This window comes from Perca fluviatilis, chromosome 19, assembly GCF_010015445.1.
Source record: "Perca fluviatilis chromosome 19, GENO_Pfluv_1.0, whole genome shotgun sequence".
In the NCBI taxonomy this organism is placed as follows: Eukaryota; Metazoa; Chordata; class Actinopteri; order Perciformes; family Percidae; genus Perca; species Perca fluviatilis.
The window spans coordinates 15,589,043-15,606,403 of record NC_053130.1 but is presented as its reverse complement, the minus strand read 5'-3'; the positions used below and the strand labels follow the sequence as shown (position 1 = coordinate 15,606,403).

The following is a 17,361-nucleotide window of genomic DNA, read 5'->3' as shown; positions in this document are numbered from 1 at the left end:
TTTTCATATGACAGTGCTGATCTATTTCATGTATTTTTATACAACATTCCATATCAGAGGCTTTGGTTTATGGCAATTGAAACTCATGTTTGTTGGAAGTGTGTATGTTTTTCCTGCATTTTCTTTTGACCTCACAACTCATCTTATTTTTCAATACTTACTATGCAAAAGCAGAGTAATTTAACTGTTGTTACATGATCTTTTTTTGCAAAAAGAAGAAACTCAAACCATGGTTGACCCTCTTGTAGCCTGTTGTGTGACCATGACAAATATAATATTATAATATAATAATAACAATTTAAAAAAATGTTGGTCCCATAATACTGATAACGGATCATTTAGCGTTTCCTTATTCTGCCATTCTATCAGACAGACACTCTCATTCATGCCCCATGCTCAGGTGGTGTCTTTATGCACCTTGAATGAATGAAATGTTTGATTATTTATAATGACTTTATTTAATGTTTATTGTAAGTATTAGATGTTGCATATGTTGTGTTCTTGGACTAACTGCATTCGAGGTTTGCATTTAAAGAAAAAAAAGCCTTGAAGTTTTAATTAATAATTGTATTTTACAAGAGTTATAGTGAAGGTCTTACATGATTCAAATTTGGCATGCAGGATATTGTCCAGGCAATAAATTGCTTAATTTGTATTTTGTGGTTTACTTGATTATAAATTAGGATTTATAATATAGCATTTTCAAATTAAGAGACATTTCTTCAACAAATTTAACAAATAATTTGTGAAATTGCTTTTCATTAACCATTGTTATTTGATAATAAGTATTGAGAAATTACTTAAAGTCCTGGCCTGTGACATGGTCCGAAATACATGAGGGGAATTGAACCCTAATTAGAAGCAAATTGATTTTTGCACTCCAAGTCTCGTAAGAACATCAGTAAAGACTGACAACAATGCTTATAAATGTCCCTGATATCCAGAGTAAGACAATGCTTAGGAATAAAAATGTAGTTTATATGTGCACAGCAACTATGGTAACCAACCAGGTAACATAGTTACCTCTCATTTTTCATTCCACTGCAGACTAATAAATGGCAACATCTAGGCTGTTTATGACACTGTAGAATAAGCTGGAAGAACACAGCAGCATGATTCCTGTAGAGTACATGACCAAACTGAAACTGCTTTTTGACACCAGTTGTTAAAAAGAGTTAACATTACATTATTAAAAAAAAAATAATTGAAGGCCAAACTCGCTATGTAAGCCTCCTCATATAATGTCAAGCTTGCTAACATTATTAATTATGCAGCCTATATACATATTTATAACAAGACAGGTCTGATTGGTCTGAACAAATGTGGAGAGGCCACTTGACCGTTGCCTTCTCAACACTTGTGATGTTATTGGTGTAGATGACTATTATCAACAGGGTCAGTTATGGCTGTAGAATAATTAGATCAGTCTTGTATAACATCATGAGTTTAGCATAAAACCATAAAATCAGAATAGCGTAAATCAAGAGTTTTGAATAGGAAGAACATAATCTTAAAATTGCATTAAACATAAATTATTTGCTTTTATTTTGAATTTGAGTTTTTCCTTCTTCTGATACTAAAGATTTTTTCCTTTTGTAGGAAAGGGCCAAAGCTGAGAGCAGGAAATTTGTCCAAAGAACAACATATCTGAGTCTAAGCAGAAAGTTTGAGCACAAGCAGAGCAAATCCAAGTGCGAGCAGTGACTATTTGAATGTGAGAGCAAGGTTTTGAGGGAAATGATTACAAAATCTGAACGTAATATCAGTGAGAAATGCTCTCAAATTGAAAGAATGCGCTCTTGAATAAAGATAGGAATATAACTCCATAGTTTTAGGTCTAAACTTTTCTTTCACAGTAAGAAGCGGAAGAGTTGAGAAAAGAAAGTTAAAAATGTTGATGTATTTGCATATACCTGGTTGGAAGTTTGGAATTTGCAAATCAGAGCTTACTGTATCAGTGTGGGATAAGCTCAGGTTATAGACTTATAAGACTATACAATCTCATGTGCAGATTCAGCATTTGCATCTAATGCACGTGACACTGAGGGTGGTTTTACTCTGCTTAGCGAGATTTACAGATACAAATAGACAAATCTCAACTGATCTTTCACATCCTGTCTGATGAATAGATGGTATGCAGATTGCAGATTGCAGATTGTTTTGCAGATGCAAACTGCATACACAGCAACCAAGGTCCTTGCAGTTCATTCTTACTCTTACACATGAATTGTAATGTCATAATGTTCTTTGGCAGTTATAAATTGCTCTGTTATAGGAGTGTAGGGTCTGATTCAAACCTTCTCTACCATTATTGTCGACAACCAATAAAAAAAAAAGCAACAGCAGGTAATTATAATTACCTAAAGCTAATTACATAAATAATACTTTATGTGTATCCAAAAAAACAACAGAAGAACTGGAAATGTCTAATTTGCCTGGCAGGTATTATATTTAACCCCTGTGTTTTGTTCACATGGCTTCACTTTCTAAAGACCTGAATGCTATATGCATAAAGACGATAATAACTGCAAATTAAAAAAAAAAATGTTAGCCTTTTCTTCTGGCCTTATTAAAACCATGTAGAAAAGTATTAACGTGGTTACCCTTCCCTTTGACACAAACTGGGCAAATAAATGTACAACATGCTATCCTACAGAGAGCAGGACTTGGAGGCAGGCAGATTAAGTTAAATCAAAGTTTACATGTTGGTTATTAAAAACAGGGTCCTTCAAGAGTGTTGATGAGACAGACAAAAAGGCAGATAAATGGTCACAACAGGGTGGGAGAAACAGTGACCCAGCTGGGAAATGAGGGAAAGTGCGTAGCTTAAATGCTGCAGAGCTGATTAGGGAATTGTGTGCACTGTGCACAAGTGTGCATTACACGTCACGTGACGGCTAAAGACAGGAAGAAAAATACAAACGTTTTTTTTTTATTACATTTTTTTACAACAGCCGCGTTTGGATGAAAGCACGTCCTGTAATGACAGGGAAACTAATTCTAAGCATTATTAAGAACTGGTTGTAGCCATAACACACGTTTTATTATTTGGGCTATAAGGTCAAAACATCATCTAGCTGTATATTGAGGGCGTTCAGTGAGGCTCCAGAGAGATTTGGATTAGTTCCACCTCACTGATATTTAATTCATTTGATGCTCCGAGTAGAATAACAATATGAGAATGGAATCAAATTCTGCACCAAATGATATAACTCAACAAAAGTAATCTCGGAAGATGTGTCTAAATCAAAATATTATCAATTGGCCTAAATGTGGTTACAGAGCGCTGCACATGAAGACATTTGGGAATCCCTGCGTGTGGATAAAACTCTCCAGGACAACTTTGGGTGGCGCCAGAGCGCAAGAAAAGAGGAAGTATGGGGGGAAATCAACACAACGTATCATGGGTTAATCTGCCCGGAGAATCGCTTTATAGTTCGGCCGTCTCCACATCCCGCTAGATGATGTGTGAATCTTTTCAGCGGGTGGTTGGACTTGCCACCTGTCAGGAATGGTAAACGGGCTTTATTCTCACTGAAGACCGAGCCAACCTATAGCATTTTTCATTGGAAAACGTAAACATTTCTGTGCAGGGTCGCCTGCATCAATGATATAAAAGCGGACAACTTTGTCTAACCGGCTGCGCAAGAGAAAGTGAGCCACACGCATAAATTGACAGTGGTGAGATTATAAAAAGTCTCTGAGCGCCCGGGAGGCTCCGACCCCTTTCGCTTTGAAGATTAGAGGGTTGACGACGTCTGAAGGACACTTAGAACTGGATTAGGTATTGTGCAGCCTAACCTACTTCTCATCACTCCTACATCTTGTCCTCTGAATATTTGCGCAATGACCTTTGGTGCACTTGGAATACATCGGGTGCGTCCCTGAGGTAAGAACAGTTTTAAATACTGAGGGGTTTTTTTTGGCTGTTGGGATTACATTATATTGCATTATGTGAAGTTATGTCAGACAGATGCATCCGCTTCCAAGACATAGCAGTTGGTATTTGGAAAATGCCATCCTTTATCGGAGCCTGTTACGCGCAGGTGCCATCGCAATCCTTGTGAATAATATAATCGAAATCTACAGCTCTATCCTTCACGTTGCACGTTCTATGGCTTTATCCAGGCACCATGCATGGTAGCTTATTTCACGCGCTTAACACGTCAGTTTACTCAAGCGCTCTAAACAACACTCCATACGCATGAAGGCAAGGCAATGTGCATGATGTGCACCACGATGAATACTTAACGTGTATTAGTCTGCTATCCTGCATGTGTGGTAGCCTTGTCAAAGCTGTTATAAAATGCCTCGACCTACTCTGATCGGGAAATGGATACTAATTTAGGTGTGAGCTTGCTTCTTTCAGAGTGCCACTATTTAGAAACACGTGATTTGGATTGTCTAGGACAGTGCTATCATTTTGAGCTCCCCCCACGCCAGAAGCAAAAGGAGAAATCTTTCTTGTCATAAGATGTTTCACATGGAGTTGCTTCAGAAAGGACAGACTCCGCTAACAGACAACAGTAATTAAACACTGAAGAGTATGACATTTATTCTGTAAAAAGAAATGATAATTTCATCATGCTCATTTATAGAGCAGACTGTCTCTCCAGCTTTAAAGAATTTACGATTTGTATTTCACTAAAAATGAAAATACTTTAGAATAGACTTGAGTTGATGATATAGAATGCACATGATCCGGACCAAACTGAGGGCACAGACAGCTCGTTTTATTGTACGACATAGTAATACTTTGTCTTATGCCTTGAACTTCAGTCTATCGATCTATACTGTACAATAGCACGCAACAGAAAGCCAAATGTATAGCCCAAAAGCCATTGTAATTAGTTTATTATTGAGAGGCATGAATAATAAAAAACCCTGTGCAACATCGAACATCAGTTCAGTGCATTCTGACTTTGACTTCCACATTTATTCAAGTTAAAGTTTTTAGATCTCCCTGAGGAATGTAGCACACAATTAATGCTCAAACCTGGCACTCATCTTGATTTGACGGTATTTTATGTGATTGTAGGTTGTTGCAGACTGATTGGTATTCGTCTAGCTGGTTTCAATCAGTGAGATGGAATTTATTGATATTATGTGATTAGTGCTGATTATAATGACCACCAAGAATCTAGGAGTGTGTTTTAAAATACTCTTCTTTCTCTTGTCTTCTATGATGTTATTTTATTCAATGTGTACTACAGTTCCCATCAGCTACAGGTTTGGGTAAAAGTGTGCAGAGAATACTTAAAAAGAACTGCTACAGGATGTCTTCATCATTCTAGGTTTAGGCCAGTTCTTTCCAGAGGCTCACATTTGGGAAATGAGAGATGAAGGGTAGCGTGGCTCAGGCCAGCCAGACTCCATTGATATTCTGCCTGTGTCCTGCTCCATAGGCAGCCCATTGTCATGGCTCGCTCAGTAGGATAGCATCTGATGATTGAGGGGTATGGAAGAGGGTTGAACGCCAGCATGGAAAGAAACTAAAGGTTCATTTGTTGAAGGTTAAAGATATGGCCTCAGAGTAAAGGCTGATAGTGTGTATGTGTGGGAGAGTAAATCCCAAAAATGCAAAAATATAACATCTAATGATATTTTAATGATAGTTTAGTCTGTATTCTATGATACGCACCTTATTACAAGTCCAAACTAATGTAGTCAGTTCAATTTTGTTAACTTTCTTTTTTTATTTACAATTATATCAATAAAGTAACACTTTTTCAAAACCCAGATGGCCCTTTTAATTTTCTCTAATTGTACCCTTGGTGGCATACAAATTAAAACGGATTTCCAAGCAATGCAGGTGCATCCCAAGATTCAAAGGGTGCAGCTTCTCTAACATCAGGTGCAACAGTGCCACACTGTGTGGCCTCTCAGCCCTAGAAGATTCATGGCCAGCCAAGCAGAAAGATTTATCTGTCGTGAGTGCGTGAAATTGCAATGCTCTGCAGTATTCTGTCCAGGGCTGGTGAGAGAGACAGATCATCCATTGCTTTGGGAAATAAAGAAGTAACAGAGAGAAGTCACACCCAAAAAAAAAGTAGCGAGCACTAATGGCTGCCTGTGGTCTTTGTCAGGTAGACGTGATCAAGCCCATAGTGTCTTTTTGTTTATTTATTTTTTTTGGGAGGGAAAGAGAAAAAGGAAAATAGCAACCACAAGGAAGAAACAAAGGAATTTGTCAAACAAATAAGAGTAACGTCTTGAGAGTGCCATTGAAGTTGACAAAAGTTGTGCAAAAGTTTACAAGTGGCGGCTGTAGTTGGATTGCACTCTCAGCTCAGCACTGAATATTTTTCCTCATTTAGGTATTACACCTTCCAAATTTGCCAAAGACTTGACTAACCGTCATGGCTGACCAGTGTAGCAGAAATCTGTGTCAAAGTTCCCACTGAAGCGTGAAGGGAGAAGATGATTTCATAGAAGTTATCTCAATGTGGCAACACCAATAGTCTCACAATTAATGGAAAATGGAACTTGATTTGAATAGGAAAAACTATAAGCATATGGGCGCACTACAGATCTATTCTGGGCTTTCCTTCTCTTGTTCTTTCCCGCTGCTTCATCTTTCTCTCCTTGTCACTCTCAAACACAATGACTAGTTCTGTCCACGCTGCAGCCCTTATCTTAAAGAACTTTTTTGTTCTTCTTCAGGTTAATGAAATATTTTATTACTGTGTTAATATGTTGGATACTGTTCTTTAAGATTTAGTTAACACACAGACCTTATTGTTGTAGGGAGCACAGTCGGATAATCTACAGTAGAACGTTACAGAATCCTAAAGGGCAATTTGTTCCTCAACTCCTGTGCTTTCACTCTTTTGTTAAGCCTCTGAATGTGCACTATAAATAATGCTGACTGGGCAGCTGTGTCTTGTAGAGAGTAGGAAACTTTAAGTGTTAGACAAGTATGTTTGAGAATGCTGGGCTGATTGGAATCAAAGGTCATTCTGAGAAAATATGAGTCTTAAAATGAACTTCCTTGCTTCAAAAATGATTACCTAAGTGTCTTTGAGAAGGGCAGTGGTCAACAGTGTGCTGGTTAGCTCAACGATGTGCATGTATTAGCTTTGTGTGCATACTGTAAGCCATGTGTAACCTTTCCTCCACATGAAACTCTCAGCAGATATGTCTGTAAGTAATGAAGAGGCTGCATAATAGTGTTTCCCCTTTATTGAATTGCCCATTTTAATAAGAGTGGCAAACTACAATAGCAACTTGCCAATTACACCAGCAGCAAAAGCTATAATTGAGCAGTTATCATGCTGTTGATATTTGGGCCTTTTGCCCTGTGAATCAATATTTAGATAGAGGCTGATAGCTCTTTGTTGTTTACAAATCAAAATCAAATCAAAAGAACTTTATTTTTCCTGTGAGGGAACTTTGTTTGTGGTTAGGCACATTCAAACACAACATACAACAATATATAGTCTGTATTAATCATAGCAGAGAATAATTAAATGCTAAATACAAAAATCCTAAAAGAAACTAAAAACCCTGAGGGTAGGAGTAGAGGGGTGGGTAAGGGGAATAGGTCGAATTGATCGATTGATGGGGAGTGGTTATTGTTTGTTCTTGCCCTTCAGTTAAAGTTCATCTAATGAGCAGGATCAAACCACTGCATCAGTAAGTTAACATTAAGTGTCATCTCCATTTAACAGCTGCCCTTGGAAGGAATTTTTCATTTTTGCTCAAGGAACCACTGACAGCTCAAGCTTTGAAGGGGAAACTGTTAGAGCGAAGTAGATATGCAGACCATTTTTTCTATCATTTGTAAGGAAGTTTGCAGGTGTCCATGTGTTTGCTGATTGAAATTCGATTTGCATGAATTAATATTTGCCTCAGCTCCAAATAAATACTGCTGTACAGAACGCAAATAGAGAGGAAGGATGTGAATTATCATACTATGATAATAGCTTGACTACACGTTGGCTGCACCATTTGTAGGTGTGGACCGATAAACAGTGTGGCCATGTTTTAATTTCACACTTCAGCAAGAGCATTTATCTGTGGAAGGATATGGTGTATGTTCTGTATCTTTACCATGCAAGACGATTGCATGGTCCCTCTGTAACCTTGCTTCTATATGCACTTCATGATTATTGAATTATTGAAATATTGTGAAATGTGTTACACAAACAATTTAATTAGATTCAAAACCTCAACAGTGAGCCCTGTGAAAATATAGGGTGGTTTGGAGGGGCTGTTTAGTGCTGTCACAAAATCAGTCTGTTTTGAATATCTCTGGGTATTGCTCGTTACAGTTACAGAAAGGTTTTGAAGTTTCAAAATTTAAATCTTACTAAGATTGCTCAAAACTAAAGCAAAACACATTTTGTCATTTTGGAAATGTAACTGTAAAAGGCACATCATAATTTTAATGTTTAAAAAAAGTTCTTTTAGACCTATTTTTAAACTTGCATTCATTGATTTTTTTTTGGCCACTTGGGGGCAGTTCAATGAGCTATAAACACAAATTAACATACTGTAATATCACCTTCTGAAGTGGCTGTATCAAATGTGTTGCTTATTTATGCATCCAGCTGACATGGAGCAACATAAGAATTAATTTGGAGTCCAATATTTACTCGCCTCTTTGTTCTGTTTTGGTCTCTACAAACTGAGGTAAATACTTGGCTCTTTAGCTGCTAAATGCTTCACTTTGTTCACCAGCTAGTGGCTAGGTTAGTCTTTGTGTTGTTGGTGCTGGGCAGGTAGTTTACAGTGGATTTTAGAGTTTTTTTCTGAAAAGGATGCTGACGAGTGCAATGAGAGTTAATCAATACATCTTGGGGGCTGTAAAGCCAAAACTAACTTCTGAAAGACACTAAAAAGCTGACAGGAACTGCATGGTTGGGTAACAATGATCTATGGGTTTGTCACTACAGCGACCCCTTTCACATTACCCATAGTAATTTTATCTATTGTTAACATAAAATAATAATTAATGCAGCTTTAAATGAAAGCAATCATGTGTGGTCTAATGATGCTGGAGCTGTTTAGTTTACACTACACAAATAAAACAATAAAATAAAAAAAACAAGACCCAAGGCAGCTGGCTGAGGCATGTGAAGAATTTTAGTCTCTGAGGGATGAATCCTGAAGCACATCCCCCACTTCACCAATAAAACATCTCCAAATTCTCATGCTGTATCTCTCCCCCCTCTCTCTCTCTCTCTCTCTCTCAACCCACTCAAACACACAGACACACACACATAGTAATATGCACACAATGCCGTGAAGCTTTAAGGCAATCACAGGTCATGGGAGCATGATTTCATTTCATTTATTATACAGGAAAATTTAAAAGCAACAATTAAGTTAAAATATAAATGGGCCTGACTCAGTTTAAAAACTGGTTTCCAGCAGGTTCCTGTTCTGCAGCAACATAGAACATTGAACACAATTTCAGCACGTGGGGACAAAAACATTTATACAGGACAATATCATGGACTAGACAGATACAAACAAATAAAGCATCAAAAATATGGACAAACAAGACCAGAACAACACATGAACAATCAATGTGTGCAAGAAGAAACAGTTTATATGACTTTTTAAATTATGTGATAGATGATAGTGTTCGAATGTGATAGGGAATGTCATTCCAAATTTTGGTGTAAATATAAAAAAAACGATTTCTGACCATAGTTGTTTTTGTATGGGGGAACTGGAATGAGTGCCTGTGAGACTGACCTAGTAAGGTGAACTGGTCTCATATTGTGTGCAATAAGTGCTGGTGTAGAGCTATTTTGAATCTGATGATTCCAGGGTGACATTTCACTTAGTGCGATTTAAGTCGTAGATAACCTAAAGATGTTAGATATTTTTTTCTCACCACACGATTTACAGTTTGCTGAAAATAATCACACACTTGTGGCCTTAAAGCATTAGGCATTAACAAAAGTAGCTAGGGGGAAGTTTTTGGCCTGGACTTGGCCTAACCAATCTCTTCACATAGACTCAGCTGCTTGATTTAAATTAACAGGACGGACAGTGAAACAAGTCAGATGTGCACAAACATTTTAACCTGACTCCGCCAGATGGATTGCTTCGCATTTGCTTGACATATCCATCTGGGAACTTTCCGTTGGAGAACTTTTGGGAAGGGGCGAAAAAACTGGTTAGCTGATTGGATAAACCATTGGTCTATCACCACCTATGTTGGTGATAGACGGGCCAAATCAACCAATCAGATCAAACTCTTGCCGAAACCAGTCGGGAGAAGAGCAAAAACATCTTTTCCTCAGAGAAAAGCCTCCAGTGCTGTTTTTTGCTCTTCTTTCAATGAAGGAATACTTTCTAATTTGGATAAAACTTGCGCAGTCGCTACGCTCATCTCATCCGTGGAAGCTGCCATGTTGTTTAGACTGAAGAGTCGCTTCTTGTTGCGTCACACCTTAACCTGCCTCAAAACCAACGCTGATTGGTCGGTCGTTTGGCAACGGCTCCAAATTTTCTCTATCTGAAGATGCCAGACTGATCTGTGAGTGGAAAACAGGAGCTTGCGAGATCAGGAAGGTCTCACGAGGCTACAAACATTTGGGACATGTGGTAAGAAAATCTGTTCTAACTGGTTGATTGACAGTCAATTAGATTTATTAATGTGCCAGTATCACAATCTCCTGGCCAACATTTTGGTTTGTGATATTCTCTTAATAATTACTAAATAAAACTTCAAAATACGAGTCAAAGTGTCTAACGTTGGTAAACATCTTGCATGAAAAGTTAGTATTTTCAGTCACGCCACTGTATCTACTCTACAACTGTTTCGGCGTATGAGCAAATCCTTCTTGTGCTTGTTGTTAAACTAAACCTCTATTTGAATGTCTGACTGAGATATAAACTGTCTTCCTGTCTTTTAATTTAACTGTTGATAACTTTGCCCCAGACAGTACCGCTTATACAAGACCTGACCAGCATACAAGTTAAGTTTAGGCACCAAAAAAGACTAGTTAAGTTTAGGAAAAGGTTGGTGGTTTGAATTAAAACACACTCCAGAGGAACGAACACACGTTTCCTGGGTTAAAGTATTTTGTTTTCACCAGGAAGTGAACTGGCTTGAAAGTGCTGTGTTTTATGAACCACCCATCCACCCCAACCTCCGCCCTATGTGGCCCACAGCATTCTTATACAGTAGCAGTCATTGTGGTGCATACAGCAAAAAATATGTGGAATGCTTACGAATTACAGTGCTTAACTTTTTATAGCTATATGTATGAATGGTATAAAACATAACATATAGTACGTACATGTACTCACTCCTTAGCCTGCAGAAATTTAAGTAATAGGTTGAGAATGTATAGCAACAAGGCTAGGAGGGGTCTTAAGATTGCTTTTAAGTGGCCACACTGTTGGTGGTGCAAGTGTACACTCAGTGCAGGACATGCTGTCCCATTCTTTAGGTGTATAAATACTAAATGCAATCTCACCGGACATTGAACATGCTCTTGGAACATGAAGGAGATTGGTGCATGTGACCTGAGAGATCTAATGGATTTATAAACCGAGAGCAGGTCTGATATATTGTATACTATGGAGCAATGCCATTAAAAGCGTTTTTATTCCAAGAGGAGGAGGATCAATTTGTATTCTGAAAGCAGTTGGTAGCCAATAGAGGTTTCTGAGGACCAGAACGATGTGGTCTGATTTTTATGTCATAGGTGCAACAGCTCTCTGAATAGGGCTGCAGTCTATGGGTGGTTTTAGCTTGCTCAGGTTATAGAGTGTTACTATGTTAAATGTGAGTAGAGACAATAATTGGTGATTAGTGTGCCTACACCCTGGCCAGGACACACATATCACATCACATTTAAAATGTATAAAAATGACATTTTATAAAAACAGCATTATATAAAATCGACATACGAGAAAGGCTACATAGACATACATAAAGTGCAATTACTATTTTTTATATATATATATACTGTTTATACTTTATATATATACTTTACTGTTATGCTCAGCAGTTGTGCTCTAAATAATGTGTGTTAATGAGACCAGACTGATGTGTTCAGTCTTTGTCTGTATTGAGACTTTCCTCAAAATGTGTCTTATGCCAAACAGCAAGTCAATTATAATATTAATATTGCTAATTAGTGTCCACATGAGCAGTGCTCATAAAACATCGAAGATTTTTGGGAAATGTAATTATGCATTGAATACGGTAATAGCTTTATCTTGGTAGCATGTTCTTTGCAAAAAAATGTTTCCTACATTTTATGACAATATAAAACAACCCTGCACTCTTACAATACACATTCTTTAATCAATGGAAATTAATGCAGTGGGTCTCAGACCATGTGTGACCTAATATTACAGTTAATTAGGGAACACAATACTGAGTGTATTTTAAGAGGAAATAGTCAGATGAAAAAAGCATAGTTTACAGTCTTTACTGAAGTTTTGTGGTAGTCTTGCTTGCCAGACCTATCTCCACAGCGCTGCAGATTAATGTCTGGCCCCTCCACACATACACTCCTGGATAGGAGAAAAAAACACTCTGGGTTGTTTGCATTACTTTAAACCAATCACAATTGTCTTGGGCGGTGCTAAGCTCCAGACGCAGCGACGGTGGATTTGTGTAAAGGGAAATGCACATTAATTCACATTTTCTTTGTTGATTTAGCAAGACTTGGCTATAAAACTACATTTTCAGAGTGTGTTTTAGTGATAGTAACATTTAATCTAAAACGGGAGTTAATATTCATACAGTAGCTGAAGTACATGAACTTGGCCAAAGCTTATCAGATGTAATTATACGCTGTCAGAACTTTCTCGGCAAAAAGAAAGCTTAATCTTTACTTTTTTGGCTCTGAATGTAAATATTGGTTCAAGCTGTTTAAATAAATGACCAGTGCTGCTGTTTTTTGTCCAGAGACACAGACTCTTTAAAGATCTTGTAGCTGGAGGGGCTCAGTCTATTTCTCTGCATGAAAACAATATCCAACTGTTAGCTGCACGCAGAGAAGGACTTCTTAGCAGTTTTTTTTTTTTTTAAGTTTTATCTTTTATTAAGCATTTGAAGTGAAACATCACATATTTTTATCACTTTGATTGTAGGAAGACAAAAAATAAACACCCTTTGTACATAGATTATATTTGTGAAAATGGTGCCTAATCCTTTTCTCCACATGCGTTATACCCATAGACTGTTAATATTAAAGGGATATTTCACCGCTGGGAAGATGAATATGTATTTAAATTGGGTCATTTATGTAGTAGAAATGTGACATTTTTTTTTAGAAGTTGGTGCCTTCTAGACCGAGAAAATCCAGAAAATGTATTTTTGGCTCATGAGGATGAAATACAACAACTCCCAGAATGCACTTGCTTCGCTTCCCTACGAGGCCACTCCCAAGCCACGCCTACCGGTTACAGAGTGCAGTCAAGTCAAGTGGGTTTTATTGTCATTTCAACCATATACACTGCATATGTGAAACAACGTTTCACCATGGCTATTTAAAATATATAAAAACAACATTTTATAAAAACAGCATTATATAAAAACAACATACGAGACAGGCTACATTTAGTGCACACACACATTATAGACTATACATAAAGTGCAATTACTATTCACCATGAGGTGAAGGTAGAATATAAGAACCCTTTTGAGATTTGCGTGGTTGAAATCACCAGCAACAATAAATAGTCCATCCGGATGTGCGCTTAAAGTTCCCTTGGCCTTTGGAATTAAATTGGCCCCACATCATCACATGCCCTTCACCATACCTAGAGATTGGCATGGGTTACTTTCCATAAGATCATCTCTCAATGCAAATCAAACCAGCTATTAGGCTAACCGACATAAAACCATGCCAATCTCTAGGTATGGTGAAGGGTATGTGATGATGTGGGGCTATTTTAATTCCAAAGGCCAAGGGAACTTTATCAGGATGCATAGTATCCTGAATCCATGAAACAACCGGCCTTTAAAAATAAAAATCTGCCTGCCTCTATGGGAATATAACATAGGGGTGTACTCACTTGTCTTGCCAGTGGTTTAGACATTAATGGCTGCGTGTTGAGTTATTTTGAGGGGACAGCACATTTGCACTGTTATACAAGCTGTACACTTAATACTTTACATTGTAGCAAAGTGTAATTTCTTCAGTGTTGTCTCATTAAAAAATATAATAAAATATTTACTAAAATGTGAGGGGTGTACTCACTTTTGTGAGATACTGTGTATATATATATATATATATATATATTTATATATTTACATGTTCAAAATAAACTACTATTACTACTGGCTGTAGTCCATAGCCTCTGGCAAAAAATGGCAAAAAAATGTATGACGCAAAACGGCGATTTTTGCGTTATCAGACTTTTTTTTTCTAGACACACAATACAGAGCTCTATCGTCTCAGGGGGACATAAGGGAGGGAAGCACGGCCATTCAAAAATACTACCGGGTTTCTACTGATACAAAGCTTAATGCTAATCGGTGAAGTATTGTGCGGAAGTGCCTTAAACCTGCATTCTATCTGAATTCCAGCAGGGGGCGACACATGCGGTTGCAAAAGGAGTTTGGTTTCTGTAGAAGTCTATGAGAAAGTGCTCCACTTCTCATTTGATTTATTACCTCAGTAAACATTTTCTTAATGAGTTTATGTCTCAATCGCTAGTTTTACGTCTTCTGCAATACAGAATGATGTTAATTTTTTTAATTATGGTCTCGTTAATTTTAAAATCGGCGATAAAGCAGGGAGTGTTTTAGGGTATGGCTATGATGTGATTGCCAGTGAAAGTGTGTAACGTAACGTGGAGTGTAAGCAGCAGTCTATGGCTCCTCCTCACTCTTCCCTCTCGTCTAAAATCGCCACATCCGCAACCAGGATGGCTGCGCCCATAACGGCAAACTCAACAACTCATAGCAGATCTCCACAAACCAATGGGTGACGTCACACATGCTCTGTCCATTAATATTAACAGTCTATGGTTATACATTGGCTTCCAAGACACTGAACATCACTCATTTGTCCACTTGAGTATTACCTGGCAGTTTAGCTGCAGGTGTAGAAGTGAGACAGGGAGAAGAAACGAGATTTATCACAGCAGTCAGTTTATGTTGTGTTCTGTCCTCTAAAAAGAGCAAAACATTCAAAATGTACAAGATGGAGATTTAATGCATAAAATGAATGAAGCATTGTTGCTTACAGCTAAACTTAAATTCACTCTCAGGTGGGACTAAATAGAGCCTCCTGATTTCAGGCCACGGAGTCTATTCACTGTCATCCCGAAGTTTCCTTCGGATAAGGACTATTGATTCAAGAGCAATTTTGCTTTGTGAGGTTTATTTTGGCTCTTGCATGATTTTTTTGTCACATTGTTTTATGGAATGCCATAACTTTGGTTATGGTTATTAGGTCAGATGAAGTAGAGCTTGACTACTAGATCAAACATAGAGCCTCTTCTTTAACACATGACAGAGCCCTCATTTGAACACATCACTTAATCCATTATATTGTGACCAAACTATCAGTTCAGTTTCAGCTCGTCCTCAAAAAATGCACGTTTGCCATTGTATTTTTTTGACTTCAAGAAACCTGTCAGGTTAAAAACTGTCAGTTTTTAAACTACTTGCTTAGAATAAACCTAGATCTATTAAATTATTTCTGACAAAAGTGTGTGCGTCTAGCAATGTGCATGTGTCGGTGTGAGTATGTCAGGTTGGGTGACATTCTTACATTAGTAATGGCGGTTAAGAAATAATTAGAATGTGTGTATCCAGTTATATTTTGTTAAGTGAAGCCTGAATATTTGGAAATGGCACCTACTTCACCTTACTCTTTACCTGCCCTTCATAGACTTCAACCGTACAACTCTTTCGGTTTTTTTGAGTTTTGCTTGATGTTTCTATCCAGATATAAATAACATAATTTTTTTTTAATGAAAATAGTACAAGAAATTCTGGACCTGAGATTATAGCTTGTGTCTGGGAAGCTATAATATCGAGTCTAGATTTTTTTGTATTACTTCACAGAGAGTCCTGAATTCTTGTTGCTGAGTCTGTGGACCCGCTCGTGGAGTGTTGAAACTGAGAGTCATGAGTGGTCCAGCCAATCAATCAATTTGGGGCACCTTCACCTAATTAACCTCTCTCTCTATAGCTGTAGATGTTTGCTGAAGAGCTTGTAGACTGAAATACCACAGTGCATGTCTTTGCAGTGAATAATAAGTGTCCATTACAGGCCTTTTAGCTTGAAAAGGTTCATCACTTCTGCTGAAAGTGGACCATATAATGAGATACATATTTCTAGGAGAGGAAGACTGAAATAAGGCATAGGAAAAAACACACATCTGACTGTTACCATGCATTGCTATGAGAAACTTGGTCAACACGTTGCTGTTTTCTGACATTTATCCTTTTCAAGATAACAATTGAGATTAAAATCTATGGCCACTGAGGCATTTCTTGAAATCCTTTCGGCTATCTTTAAAGACGCAATGAAAATGATGAAGCAAGAAGAATCTGAGGACACCAGGGCATTTTAAGGCAAGCTACAAGGATTCCTCTTGGTAAAATCTATTTAAACTTTTTAAGCACCACGGTACAGCATAGGTTGTACTTAAGGAAAAAAACATTTCTTACCTCATTATACCTAGCGATAATCACCGTGGTCCCTAGTTCACATGGCTTTTCCCTTATTTTGACGTTTAATATCAAATATTTCATTAATCCAGCCTAGCAAGAAGATGAGAACACTGTTTGAACACGACAGGCTCAAGGGGATGAGGAGGGATGGGCTTTTAATGAAGAGGACAAGGTTTTAGCTTGGGAAAATGAACTCCAGCAAAGAGTGGGAATTACTTGTCTGTCGCTTTGAAGTTAATGTGAGAGCCTTAATTAAATAGAAAAAAAATGTCCCATTTTTTTCTGCACTTTGCTCTGCTTAGCAGAAATCCGTAAACTTTGGCAAAAAATAGCCTTCTCACATGCTTTGGATGTCAGTAATTCTGCAGTAGATGAGGAATATGGTGTTTTTGCTGCATGTGGGATATGACACAAGTGGCTGACAGCAGCGTGTAAATGCACATGGTCAAGGCCCATTACCTAACCAGTGAGTGGTAGTACAATCAATTGAGGAAATTACTTTTTGGTTCAGTGAAATAAGTGAATTTTTCCCCATATGTAAGGATAAACACTTTTCTTACTACAGGGATTAGAAATGCGGCTTGCCAGAACAGTCTGTTTCACAAAAGCCAAAAACATGATAAAAAAAACACAAAACATGATCTTATTTGCATAAGACAGGTAACCTACCGTAATCAAATTTGTGCTGTTGCTTTGATGAACGTTAACAACACATGATATGCACACCTTGTCAGGGAACACATTATTTG

At 37.7% G+C, this 17,361-nt stretch overlaps 1 protein-coding gene across 6 annotated transcripts in view; it reads left to right on the top strand.

The window, feature by feature from the left end:
• The first annotated feature begins 3,451 nt into the window (after window positions 1–3,451).
• The window catches only part of pcdh15a (protocadherin-related 15a), a 231,131-nt gene continuing 217,221 nt past the window's right edge, over window positions 3,452–17,361 (top strand). For 4 of the 6 annotated variants that reach the window (XM_039783223.1, XM_039783225.1, XM_039783226.1 and 1 more), the window contains exon 1: window positions 3,452–3,889. The gene's annotated coding sequence lies outside the window, so the exon portion shown is untranslated. The remainder of the gene's footprint in view (window positions 3,890–17,361) is intronic. The other 2 variants (XM_039783228.1, XM_039783227.1) reach the window with 1 other exon arrangement.